This window comes from Psammomys obesus, unplaced genomic scaffold (assembly GCF_907164565.1).
Source record: "Psammomys obesus unplaced genomic scaffold, mPsaObe1.curated_primary_1811, whole genome shotgun sequence".
NCBI lineage: Eukaryota > Metazoa > Chordata > Mammalia > Rodentia > Muridae > Psammomys > Psammomys obesus.
The window spans coordinates 12805215-12818545 of record NW_026596051.1 but is presented as its reverse complement, the minus strand read 5'-3'; the positions used below and the strand labels follow the sequence as shown (position 1 = coordinate 12818545).

General features: G+C 44.2%; 1 non-coding gene across 1 annotated transcript; it reads right to left on the bottom strand.

The window, feature by feature from the left end:
• Positions 1-414: 414 nt before the first annotated feature.
• LOC129689207 (small nucleolar RNA SNORA48) lies at positions 415-560 on the bottom strand. Its single transcript, XR_008722073.1, has one exon. It is a non-coding gene; the product is annotated as a small nucleolar RNA SNORA48 (small nucleolar RNA).
• Positions 561-13331: the final 12771 nt, after the last annotated feature.

Genomic DNA, 13331 nt, shown 5'->3' with positions numbered 1-13331 from the left:
TTACAGTTTATTCACTTTGTATCCCAGCTGTAGCCCGCTTCCTCATTCCTTCCCAATCTCACCCTCCCTCCCTCTTCTTCTTCCATGCCCCTCCCCAAGTCCACTGATAGGGGTGGTCCCCCTCCCCTTCCATCTGACTCTAGCCTATCAGGTTTCATCAGGACTGGCTGCATTGTCTTCCTCTGTGTCCTGGTAAAGCTGTTTCCCCCCATCAGGGGGAGGTGATCAAAGAGCCAGCCACTGAGTTCATGTCAGAGACAGTCCCTGTTCCCCTTACTAGGGAACCCACATGGAGACTGAGCTGCCATGGGCTACATCTGTGCAGGGGTTCTAGGTTATCACCACACATGGTCCTTGTTTGGAGTATCGGTCTCAGAAAAGACCCCTGGGCCCAGAATTTTTTATTTGATTTCTTTATGAGTCCTAGGCAGAAAACAGCTTTGACCACCAAGACAGGCATCAAGCTGGAATGAACAAAGGCCTGCCATCTGCTCTGCCCCTGACTGATATAAGAACAGTATCACCAACAATGTGTCTCTTTGCCCATTGCCAAGGGGGCAGCCATGGGCTTCTGACAAGGTTTATAGCATCAGAGGTGAGGAATGGCCTCAAATCCACTAATATAAAATTTTGGTGTTGAGAATCGCTAGAGAAGAGACTAGAGGAAGAGGGTGATGGAGAGGTGAGGTCAGAGGATAGATGAGAGCAAATGGTTACAAACACTGGGTTCTCCAGAAGTCATTTAGTTCTCACACACTCTTTAAACATTTCTGATGGATTTTCCATGTTTTAATTCACTTATTAAGGTTTCGTACATTATAAATTGTATGGTGAACATTTCCCCCTAACATCCCCATCCTCCATGTATGTATGTGTGTGTGTCCGTGTTGGCTAGTTTAATGTCAACTTGACATGGCTAGAGTCATTTGTGGTTTTCTAAATTAGTTATTGACTTGGGAGGGCCCAGCCCACTGTGGGTGGTGCTGCCTCCGGGCAGGTGGTCCTGGGTGCTTTGGGGAGCAAGCCAGCAAGCAGCATTCCTGCCTTAAGTCCCTGTCCTGACCTTCCTGTATGATGGACTTGGTGATAGCTGTGAGATGAAGTAAACTTTTCTTCCATAAGTTGCTTCTGGTCACAGTGTTTAATCACAGCAATAGAAACCTTAACTATAACAGAAACAGCTGCATCTCAGTGTCTTTCTCTATATCTGTGTGTGTATGTGTGTATATAGACACACACACACATATATATATATATATACATACATATATTATATAATTTTTATGTATTTATGTAACACACATATATAATTTTATATATGTAAGATATATATCTTATATATATGTCCTTCTATATGTGTACATATATATAATTTTATATATTTAAGACACATATAATTTTATGTATGTATGTATGTATTTAAGATAGTATCTTTATATAAATGTGTATATATATAATTTTATGTGTTTATTGACACACACACATATAATTTTATGTACGTATGTAAGACAGTGTCTTTCTCTATATACATACATATATGCATAATTTTATGTATATATGTAAAATCTAGCAAGTACAATGACAGATAACGCTCAACATTTGTCTTTTTGAGATAGGTTTAATTCATTTACTCTGCTTATCTTCAGTTGTATCTGTTTTCCCATTTTATTCTTCTTTATGGCTGAAAAATATCCAGCCATATACCATTTCCTTATCCATTCACTTGTTGTTGAACATGTTCTGTAATTTAGCTATCGCGGCCCGTTCTGCAACAAACATTGATGCTTAAGTATTTCCGTGATGTGTTGACTTGGACACACACCAAGGGGCAGTAGAGCTGGGTGTTGGGAGATGCAGTTTTTGCAGGGACATGAACAATCATCTATTCACTATAGACTGGGAACCAATGACAGACTAAAGTACAGACACCACCAAAGAACAACTTGGTGAACCAACGAGTTCTACTGAGGGTACTTACAAGAGTATGGGCTAGGGGTCTCTTACAGGCGCAGGGATGACTCAAAGACAGCCACACCACACAGCCTGCCCTAGCAGGGGCGAGAGCTCATGAAAGCTGGAAACTTGGAACACGCTGCATATTCAGTACAGGTTAACAGGTGGGAAGATGTCTTTTCCTGGTGCCTCAGTTGTTTTGAGCGGCTCCTTGGATTTTTGTTCCGAACTTCTGACAAACAACTCAGCTGGTCTGGGAGTCTTTTTTTTTTTCCAGCTTGTTTTGTCTTAGAGTGACCCATAGCATTCTTTATTGCTTATATTCTCTTAGGAAGTGTGCTGGCTATTTTTACATCAACTTGTCTCAAGCAGAGTCATTTTAGAAGAGGGGACCTCAGTTGAGAAAATGCACTATCATATTGGCCTGTGGGTAAGCCCGTGTTAAATTTTCTTGAGCGATAACTGATGTGGGAGGGCTCAGCTCACTGTGGAAGGTACTACTCTTCGGCTGGTCCTGGAAGCAATAGGACAGCAGGCTGAGTAAGCCATGAGAACGGAGTGTGCCTCCATGGCCTCTGCTTCAGTTCCTGCCCTGACTTCTCTAGATGATGGACTATGATTTCAAAGTGTTAAGATGAAAGAAACCATTTCCTCCCCAAGTTGCTGTTAGTCAGGTTGTTTAATTACACCAATAAAAACCCTAACTAGAACAGAAAGTAAGGGATCTAGTGAATCAGTTTCAGGGACTTCCTAAGGTTATTTAAAATTGTTTACTTCCTATCTTAATGAGCTTTCCCAGGATGTCCTACCTCTTTGTAAAGAATCTGTCCTAAAATATCTTGTCTTATCACATTTCCTTTACATCCTAAGTCGTAAGAAATTTTCTTCCAAGATGGAGGGTTTCCAGTTTGGAGAAAACTGTTACACAACACTGGGTCATATGGAAGGTTTATTGCTCATTTTTGAGAACACTCTAGTTTACACACTTATCATCTGTAGAGAAGGGTCCGTTTTGTCCATACCTGCACCAGAATGTATTTGTAAAAATGGCTTCTGTTCTAACTGTGGTAAGATGGACTATCAAAATAGTTTTGATCTAGACTTTTCTTATGGCTAGTGAAGTTGACCATCTTTTTATCTTTGTTGGTCATTTGCATGTCATATTTTTCATAAATAACTTTCATTTAAGCAAACTTTAAGAGTAAAGCTAGTAGACACCTCTGCTTTCCTGTAAGTGGAACAGCCCAATACCATGAGACACCAAAGCAGAGAGAAGAAGGAGGTTGAGAAGAAAGCAGAAGGCAGAGAAAGCAAGCCTTTTACTTTAGTGTCCTCAGAGTTGAATGTGGTAGTAAAAAGAACTATATAGAAATTACATGAAGTACAATTTTCATAAAAGTCAAAAATAAATGTTTTGCACAGAACAAAAGATAAGCCTAAGCAAAGTAGTATTTTTGAACAAGGCCACCGAAGTCGTGAATATTAGCAACAGCCAAAGAGTATAATTCTGCAGCAGGCAGAATAGAGATTTCAGTTTGGCATTTTAATAAGCTCAAGATTATAAGCTATTCTACAGGAGCAGTAATGACATACAGAGAATGTGTAGGATGTCCTGTGCTTCTGGTTGGCACATTGTCTACTTTTGAGCATGTGGAGTTTATATAAAAGGTTGTGCAGTGTGGGGAGTGGAGGAAGTCCCCAGTGTGTGAAGTTCTAAATGGATGCATGTTATTGACTTGAGCCAGCCATGTCAAGGACCCACACCTTAGACCACTGGAAAAATGACAAAGCCTTTCCCAAATGAGACTCAGGGAAGTGGAAAAGCCTTTCCTCCTGGCCTGAGGGCAAATCTTGACAGTACGTGCAGAAAGCGTCTACCATGTTTCCAGCTTGAAGATTGCTCCCATACAGAGATTGCTCCTAAATGTAGCTAAACTTGTCCTCTTTCCCAGCTGGATGTCATAAACCCTACCTCTGTGTTTAATTGTATAGAATAACCCCACCTTCTTGTTCAAATCCATGCAATAACCTCATCTTTCTATTCCACTGCATATAACAAACACACTGGGCTTCCAGGTGCTGCAGTTTCTCTGGCAGAGAGCTCAGACCACTTGATCCAAGTGTTTCTGCACGTCTGTGTGTCTGTCTTGTCTTCATTCCCTTGTGACCCCGGTCATGTCAAGTCCCCAGAGCTGTGCAAGGATTTGGCCCTCCAAAACGATGGTCTTTGCAAAAACAGCACCAAAATGAATGCAGCCGTTGGCGCATTCTCGTCTTCAAAAAAAGAAAGCTGCCCCAACACTGAAGAGCACTGGCGTTGGGGAAAGCTGTCATGCTCTGAAGTCACACATGATGTCCCAGAATGGGCAAATACCACCCTCATAAAAATCTACTGCTAAAGAGGAAACGGGTTTAAGGCCAAGTTCAAGTTTGCATAGTCATTCAGATCTTTTGGAGCCCATCAAGTCATGTTTGAAGCATGCAAGTTTTCCAAGTTCTGTTTTGCAAAGGACAATACAGAAGAAATTGATGCGGCAGAGGTCCTTTTAAATAGGAGTAACATTCAAAGCTATAATTATGATGAAGGAAAATGAAAAATGTTAATATTGTAAAGCTTGCCAGCAGCTTTCACGAACCAGGTCTGTATCGAGTTAGGTAATATATACAATTAGTTTCAGGTCGATGGCTTACGTTGCTGTAACATAGCTTTTGTGTCAGCGCGCTTTTAGACTAATCAGAACCGCTGCACAGCCCTGCTCCCTTCCAACTGCAGCCTGCAATACCACAGCCACAGAGGAGGCTCTCAGTATCAAACGACTACTGAGTGACAGGACTGACGTGTGGGTGGGCCTCCTTGTAACGGGATGTTGCAGGTCTTAGAAGGCACACAATCCGGTTTTCAATCAGCCAGCGAGTTTGCCCACCTCCAGGGCTGGTTTCTGCTGAGGAAGGACCCGGGGAGAAGGGTGTGGCACCAGTGGCCTCTGTCTTCTTCCAGGCTGCAGCAGAAAGCTGCTTTTCCTTCATCTTTGCTCTTGCCATCTTGCCACTGCAAGAATATCAAAGCGCTTTCCCATTTTTGCAATCATTTGCTTAGAGTCGGAATGGCTTTTGTCCCAGGCAGGGATCTCTTGCTTGTAATTTTGCTTTCTCAGGACAGTGACTTTGTGTTCCATCCATTTCCTCCTTTCCCAACGCTGCCTCAGGGACGTCATGATTCTCGCTCTAACTCTGCAATGGACTTCTGGAGACCAGGAGCTGGTTAGTTAAAAATTAGGCAGATAGGGAAGGAGGCCTGGGGACCAAACTTATATGAGCTTTAGGTACTTCCGCTTTTATCCGAAATGGCTGACTTCTGGGTTCATTTCTTTCTTTTTTGGTAGTTTCCAAAACACTTATTAATTTCTTATAAACTAGCAATTTCTCACTTGTTCTCTTAAATGCTTTAGAATTCTAATTAGAGTAGGCTGCCCATTTATCATTTTTTCTTCTATTGCCTAGAACGTCTAGTTTAATGTGCAAAAACTAATTTAGGGCTATCAACTGTTCCCGCTTCTCAGAGTCATTTCAAGTTGAATTACTACTGCTACCATGCTCGGGCATACAGAATGGAAGTTGTTTTCCCAAAACACTTCCTCCTTGCTTGGACTTGTTTCTTGCTTTAGTGTCATTTAAGAGGTAATTTTATGAAATTTGCTGCTCTCTGTGCGAGGTGGTGAGATTTGTGTTTCAGGTCAGAGCTCTGTGTTGCCTGTGGGAGTGGCTCCCTGAGAGTTCACACCCACAGGATGTACCCTCCCATACTGTCCGATATTGTCTAGGGCTAATCTCGAATGTCTAAGGGGACATGAGGGGCATCACGAGAGCAGGTGATCATCTTCCTGGCTAAGCCTGCACGGTAGAAGTACTGTCTTGGGCTTTCCAGGGAGGCCACTGTGTGTCCTAGGGAGTCCCAACTACCCTGCTGAAGAGGGGGAAGAAGTGCCCTTTAAATCTGGCATTTTTATGATGAGACACTCACAAAATTTCTCAATTAAAAGAGACAAGATTGCAATAAGCAGGAGAGAGGAGACAGGAAAAAGTAGCTTTAGATGTTGGAGGGGTGGCAGGAAGCATGGGCTCCCATACAGATACTTCAATGTGAGTGTTTTGAAACAAATAAAGGAATATCCAAGCCATCAGTTCAGAAGAAAGAACTGGACTGTTGGCCAAATGGAAGGGAAGGACTGGACTTTAGAATGGGCTTCCCAACACGTCCCGAAGGTAGGCAGCATGGACAGTTGGCAGAAAAGATCCAAGATCATCTCAGCCCTGAATCTGGACCATTCCAACTCTCTACAACCAGTCAGTCCACCTGGTAGATCAATAGCAGATCAATAGCAGAGTTGTGATGTCTCTAGTTTCAGTCTTTAGTAAGAAGTAGAAACTGGTAAAGGAAAACAGTTTTATACACTTTTGGCCAAACTAGGAAGAGAAAGACTCCTGGTTTCTGTCTGCCTTCCCTAGAGCAGACAAAAGCCAGGAAATGTATGTGTGTGTTAGTTTAACTGTGAAATAAACTGTGAGAGTTGTGTGAGACGCCTTCTCTGGGTGGCTTTCTGCTCTGCAGGGGCTTTTGAGTCTTTCCCTGTCCCAGGATGAGCTTCCCCAGGGCTCATTGTTTTGGGGTTCCCGTTTTAATAGCCTGATAGCTGAAGGAAGGGGTACAGGTGTCTCTTTTTAGAGTAACTCCTTCCCTGTCAGGGCTTCAGCAATTACACAAAGAGAAGTTTTTACTGCTTCTGGCTGGCTCTGGAAGCAGGAATACCAAATGGCCTTTTCTTTTTCTTTGCTGATTCCGCTTGAAGCTGTGAGTTAAAATATACCATTACCTCTTTCTTTCCCATGCTCTTTGGGCTTTAACTTTATTTAGGATAGCTCAGAATTCTTTACTTTTGGACTTGGAGGGCAAACATGGAAAGAGAGGAGGCCTGAGGCCTGAGCCCTGGGATGCTCTGGTTTTTAGAGGTTGTGAGTCAGGAAGAATTACATAAATGTTTGTGGCTGCTAACAGAACAGAGGCCAGTGGTGGTGTGTACTTGGGGATGTTGGAGTCCTGGTGCTAGGGGCACTGTGAGAAAATGGACAAGAGCTATGTTTGTAAACCAAGGGACATGTGGCTTTGGTCTGATGGGACCATGGTACTCTCAGGGCTCTGAGCCACTATCCTTAGCTTGGGATTAGGATAAACTGATTTATAATCTAGGGGTATTGTTTTCTTCTGTGATCTCCAAAGTGGCAAAGTGATCTCCAAATGAGTTGTATCCAAGTCTTTTCCACAGACCTTCAACAGTGATTTACTTCATGCTTAAATACATTTAAAAATATGTGCAATGAAATGCAGTGGCTGGTTACCAGGCATGAGGAAGCAAGATTCAGTTTTTTGAATGTGGATTTATGGGTGGGATCTTAGCTTTAATTTTGTCTCCAGACAGTTTCTTCCTTATTATAACACCTTGTTAATTCTTTGAATTATATCTGCTAAGCTAAAATGGTATGTATCACAGTTGGATAGAATCAATACTGATTCTTATGGAAATAACTACCCCATGGTGTGGTTTGTTTTGTCAGGGTGTAGGGCTTTTTTGGTCCTGTCTCAGCCTCACAGTGAACACCCTCCCTTTGGTATAGTCCAACAGACTAGGCCGAATTACTGTGAGGAACTAAGATCCTCACTCCAAAATAAGAGTGCTCTCATTTCACAGTAAAAGACGTGGAGACTTAGGGCAGTAAAAGCAGTTAGTTTATTTCTTTTGCATTGTCCAATACCAACCTAGAACAGCAGGCACCATGATTGAGTACAGAAGACAATCCTTAAACCCTAACACATGAGCCTTCTCTTTTTGTCTTCATGAGTTATCAGGAGGGACAATCTTACATGCCATTGAGGTTTTACTTCTCTATCTCAAAAAGCCACTTTTTCTCACGAAAACCAAGTGTGGGCTCATAGCTAACTTTTACATCTTGTTGATTTTTCTTTGTTTGTTTTTCAACACAGCATTTTTCTGTTTAGCCCCTGACTGTCCTGCCACTCCCTCTGTAGATCAGGCTGGCCTCGAACTCACAGAGATCTGCTTGTCTCTGCCTGCTAAATGCTGGGACTAAAGGTGTGTGCTACCACCCCTAGCTCATCCTGTTGCTTTTAAAGATTATGAGAAACAGGCTTGTAGGTGAGCTTGGCTGTGAGTTACTTAGTTACTTCTATATTGCTGTGCTAAGACCCAATGACCAAGGCAACTTATAGGGGCTTACAGTTTCAGAGGGATGGGGTCCTTGACAATCATGGCGGGGAGCATGGCAGCAGGCAGGCAGGCAGGCAGGCATGGTGCTGGAGCAGTAGTTGAGAACTCACATCTTGAGACACAAGCATGAGACAAGAGAAAGCCAACTGGGAATGGCATGGGCTTTGAAACCTCAAAGCTTGCAACCCAGTGACAAACCTTCTCCAAAAAGGCCACACCTTCTAATCCTTCCCAAACAGTTCCCTCAACTGGGGACCAAGTATTCAAATATATAGGGGCCATTCTCATTCAGACCACAACAGTGAGCAAAGCACTCTGTAGCATTATTGCTTTGGAACAGGGGCTTTCAATAAAATGGAAGCTGGTTGTTTTGCCTAGGCTGGCTGGCCAGCAAGCTCTCAGGACCTGCCTGTCTCCTCCTCACATTGCTGGTGTTACGAGTATGTTGAGGCCGTGCCTGACCTTTATGTGGGTGCTGGGGATTCAACATCAAGTCCTCATGTTTGCGGAGCAAGTCTGTGGGCCACAGATCCAGCCAGCTTTGATCATTCTCTTAGGCATGAGCTCTCCAGCTCATCCACATAGGCTGAGCCTGCATCTCCTCCATTGTTTGACACACTGTTTTCTAACGTGATTTAGGCTCTAGTGTCCTGTTGAACAGATGGGCCATGCATGAGCTTATGTATTTCTTATCTCTGTGTGTGCCATATCCCAAGAACCCTCCACCGCTTTGCTATACTGTGTTTGTACAGAGTACTTATAACACAAATTAATTTATAAATTAGTCAGAATGAGAGATTAACAGTAGCTACTAATGGAGCAGCTATGACAACACACTTTACTAAAGATTTTGTGAATGTAGTCTCTCCATCCTCTTGAAATATCTTGTTATATTGGAGATATTAGCAGCCTCAGCAGTTTTGTTTGTTTGTTTGTTTGTTTTGGTCTCTTGGTGAGAAATTTACCTTTTAACTTAAAGCATTTTATAGATTCATCCTAACATGATCCAATTGCTGACATTCGTAGTTTTAAATGTTGGGGCCATTGTTAAGTAAAGGTCACTTGAATGCAAGGCCCACAATTCCAAGGGGGCCCAGCTCATGACTAGGATGATGACTGAGCAGCTCCAGGGCAGGTAGTTTATACAGTGTGGATACACAGGACAAATTGCTTAATCATGTTCCAAGTGGGACAGAGGGAAATGGGACAGCTTTCACCCATTGTTCAGGATGGTGATCTACAGTTTCAAATTCATGAATTATGTGTTTCTGAATTTTCCTTGTTAATTTTCAGAGTTAATCGACTGCACAAAACTAAAACTGCAGGAGTGGAACCATGGATTAGGAGGGCTACTATAGCCAGCGACGTTTTCTGAGTAAGCTGTGCCTCCATGTGACCATGACCTTCAGGGACCTGGTGTTTAGTCCATGGTTTGGGAAGAAGTGGGTGGAATCTGAACATCCAGAGTCTGCTTGGACTGTTCTGCAGGTTCCCCGTGCTCCTGAGAGTCAGGGGGCTAGCTCTTTTTCTCCACCCTGCACTCTCATCTGTGGAGCGCAGCGGTTGTGACTGACAGTTGCTCAGTCAGTCTGCTTCCCGGGAGCCGCCTTGCCGGGTCGGGGGGGGGCACATGCGTGGTAAACATGTGTTTGGGACCAGCTGTGCCCCTGCACCCACGAGGCAGGGTGGATCCATGTGCTGGCTACAGTCTCAAGGGCTCTCCGCTTCAGCTCCTGCTGTTTGGCGGTCTGGGGTTTTGCTCTTCCTCTCATCTGTTTGCTGGCGAGAGATTGCTTTTCTGCAGAGCCCTGTGCTCCCAGTACTTCTAACACACTCATCAGTTTGCTTGTGAGACAGTCTCGCTTGGGGGCCGAACCATGTGGTGGGGCATCTCTGCTTCCGGAAGAGGGCTTGGTGCTCAGGACATGTTCTTGAGATGGAGGAATGAGTGAGGGATAAGCAGGAACAGACAGATGAGTTAACACTGCTTATCACACCAGGAAAATCCTTGCTGCAAAGGCTTGGGAGGTAGTCCAGGAGCCTGTTTTATCTCTTGCTTGCTCTTGCTTCTTCAGCTGCTTCAGGGATGGGAAGCATGTGAGCACATACCTTGGCTCCTGGTCAGTCACTTCAAGCCCAGAAGAAACAGGCTGAGGAAGGAGATTCCTGTCACAGTGGCTGAGACAGTGAGAGTGAGAGTTTTGCCCAGATCCGGATCGCCACGCTCACCTGCCTGCAGCGGTCCCCAGAGAGCAACTTCTGAGACAACAGTCTAGATCTATTTAAGCATCAGGTATTCCAAGGTATTGTTTGAATTTCTGGAGAGAAGAAGCCTCGTGTCTCTCTGGAATTATTAACCTGCAGCTATTTTTAGAAGCACGAGACAAGCCTGTCTTCAAAGCTGCTGCTGCACAAAGCTCTGAATTCCCACAAAGCAAGCCACATGCTTATGTCTTAGCTTTGCCAGCCAGGAGGGCTTCTCCGGGCAATTCTTGCACATGGCCTTGGGAACAGGTGGGACTCAGGCTTGTAGGTGAAGGGAAGGGAGAGCTAGCGTCACCATGGTACTGTCAGTACAGAATCAGTCAAAGGGACGTGTTCCCTGTGCTGGCCAGCCAGTGAGAGATCAGAGGTCCCAAGTTCAGATACACAAGGTGGCTGCAGAAGCCTTCCCTGCAGCCTCTGCTTCAGCGCAAATCCCACTGGGACCAGAATCAAGCTCTTTTTCTTGTTAGCCACTCCTTGCTCAGTCAGTGACAAGAAAAGGAAAAGCCCCTACCAGAGAGGACTGCCTTCCTTGGGTTGTGTTTGGAGCCTTCAAAACAGTGAGTGGATGACAGGGGGCAGACTGGGGCTTATGGGCTGTTGCAAGTACTGGGATGAGATAAAGCAAGACTCCATGCTCCTGTTTCTACAGGCGACACATTTACAGATGTGTGGATTTGCTGTTTCAGCTGGCGATTTTTTCTGGGTTCATGTCAATCACCACAGACCGAAAAGCATGGTGACCTGGAAGTGTGCTGAATGGCACCAACACGGGGATGCTTGATGATGTTCTGTCCTTGCAAGGAGCTTTTGGGTGTGGCCTGACACCATCCCAACACTGGGCTTTGGTTAGCTTTTTGTCTCTGTGAACTGAATACCCCACAGAGACAACTGAAGAGGGAAGGAACTTACTTTGGCTTATAGTTTCATAGGGAGCAGTGTATCGTGGTATTGGGGGGAGCACACAGAGCTGACCCGTTCACATCATGGTGGTCCAGGAAGGTGGATGCCAGTTCCCTGTGGCTATTCTTCTTTTCCCAGTATCAGCGCATCTAAGCCGAGGGTGGGTCTCCCCATCAGTTGCTTTGTTCTTGAGGACTCGCTGATCCATGTGGTTATAAATTCAATCAAGCTGACACTGGAATGGAGCGCCGGGATAGGGAGTATTAGATATGTCAGTGGCAGTCAATACTCACGGAGGCCATGATGCGTGACTCAGAGTCAGCAGCGTGGGGCAGAGCACAGGCCAGGCTTTCCCAAGGTGCATTGTCCCTGGGCATTGGTTCTACTCCACACTGACTCTTGTTCAAGTTTTTAAACTTCCAGTTTAAAAAAAATTTTTTTTAATGCCTGAATCATGGAGATGACTAGACTAGGGCTCTAGTCTGAGCTCATGCTGGCCATCCTGATTGGTTCCTCTGTGAGCATTTGGCCTTCCCTTGCCACACCTCCAATACTGAATTCAGTGTTTTTATCTCCCCTCCTGCTTGTTGAAACCTGTGTGCATGCCTTTCAGAAATGCTGCGAGCACTTGATTGTAAAGGCACTTGCTCCCCCAGCCCAATCATGTGGAAACTGTCCCATGAGACTTCCTGGCCAACATGAACAAACAGTGGCCGCATAGGGAACCCCAGGGCTACCACATTCCTGGTTCCTGAGCTGAAAGGAACCTTAACTGAAGAGATACACATATGTGAAGATCACTCAGGCTCTCAAGCCTGGTCATGCTTTATAAACAGGCACCATTGGCTCCAGACTCCATGGGAAGGAGCATCCTGGGGTTGAGAATGGAGGGAGCCATGCCCATAAGCAGTATATAACTCTTACTCAAAACAGATCCCACAGCTAACAAAGTTACAATTTTTAGGAAAGGAATAACTAACTAACTAACTAACTAACTAACTAACTAACTAACTAACTAACTAAAGAAAGAGAGAGAGAGAAAGGGACGGCACAGGAGACTCCAATGGGAAGCAGGATGTGTTCAGAGAAGAACCACCAGATAGAAATTGCGCTGCTCTGTGTTCAGACATGAGGCTGAGCTCTGACTGTTCAGCATCAGGCACAGAACGCCCTTTGAGTTAGGAAGAAGACCCTGTGGTGCATGCCTGCTGATTTGGGCAGCCACACACCCTTCTACAGAAGTAAGATTTCCTAACTTGCCAAAAAACTTTGAGCCATGTGGTCATTTTCTTGAGACCTCAGGGTCATATATATATTTTATAATAGTTGTAGTAATTGAATTATTGAGGGAAATGGGAGAACACTTGATATTTACCATGTTTTTCATGCCAAAGAAGACATTGAGAAGTTAACAAATGTTCAGCCTCTTTAATTGGAATCTAAAAGCATCTAAGAGAATAAATGATGAAATTGCTAGTTAGCAAGAAATCAGTAGGAGTTTTAGAAATTACATCAAGATTAAAACAAAGTGATGTTAAATAATCAGAAAGTAAAGATGAATTCTGAAGAACATAGTTTCACTCTTACCTGTCTTCTGCCAAACTTACTTCTCCCTCCATTATCAGCTTTCCCTACTCTCCTCTCTACCCATCTTCAATGGCAATGGAAGGTTTTAAAAACTGCATCTTCTTTATTTTGCATACTTTTAATTTCAGAACAAAATAAAGCAAGCAAACAAACAAAACCCACAATTCCCAATACCCAACCCTGCTATTCTGCAGGAGGGGATTTTCCTGCCTTAAGGCACAAGGACAGGATAGAACAGATCCTTTCGACATGAGCAGAGAGTCAGGTCAGTCAGGGCCAGTCAGGGCTGCTGGGGGAGCCACAGGGAAACTATACAGAGGACATGGGCTTCCCAGGGGGTCT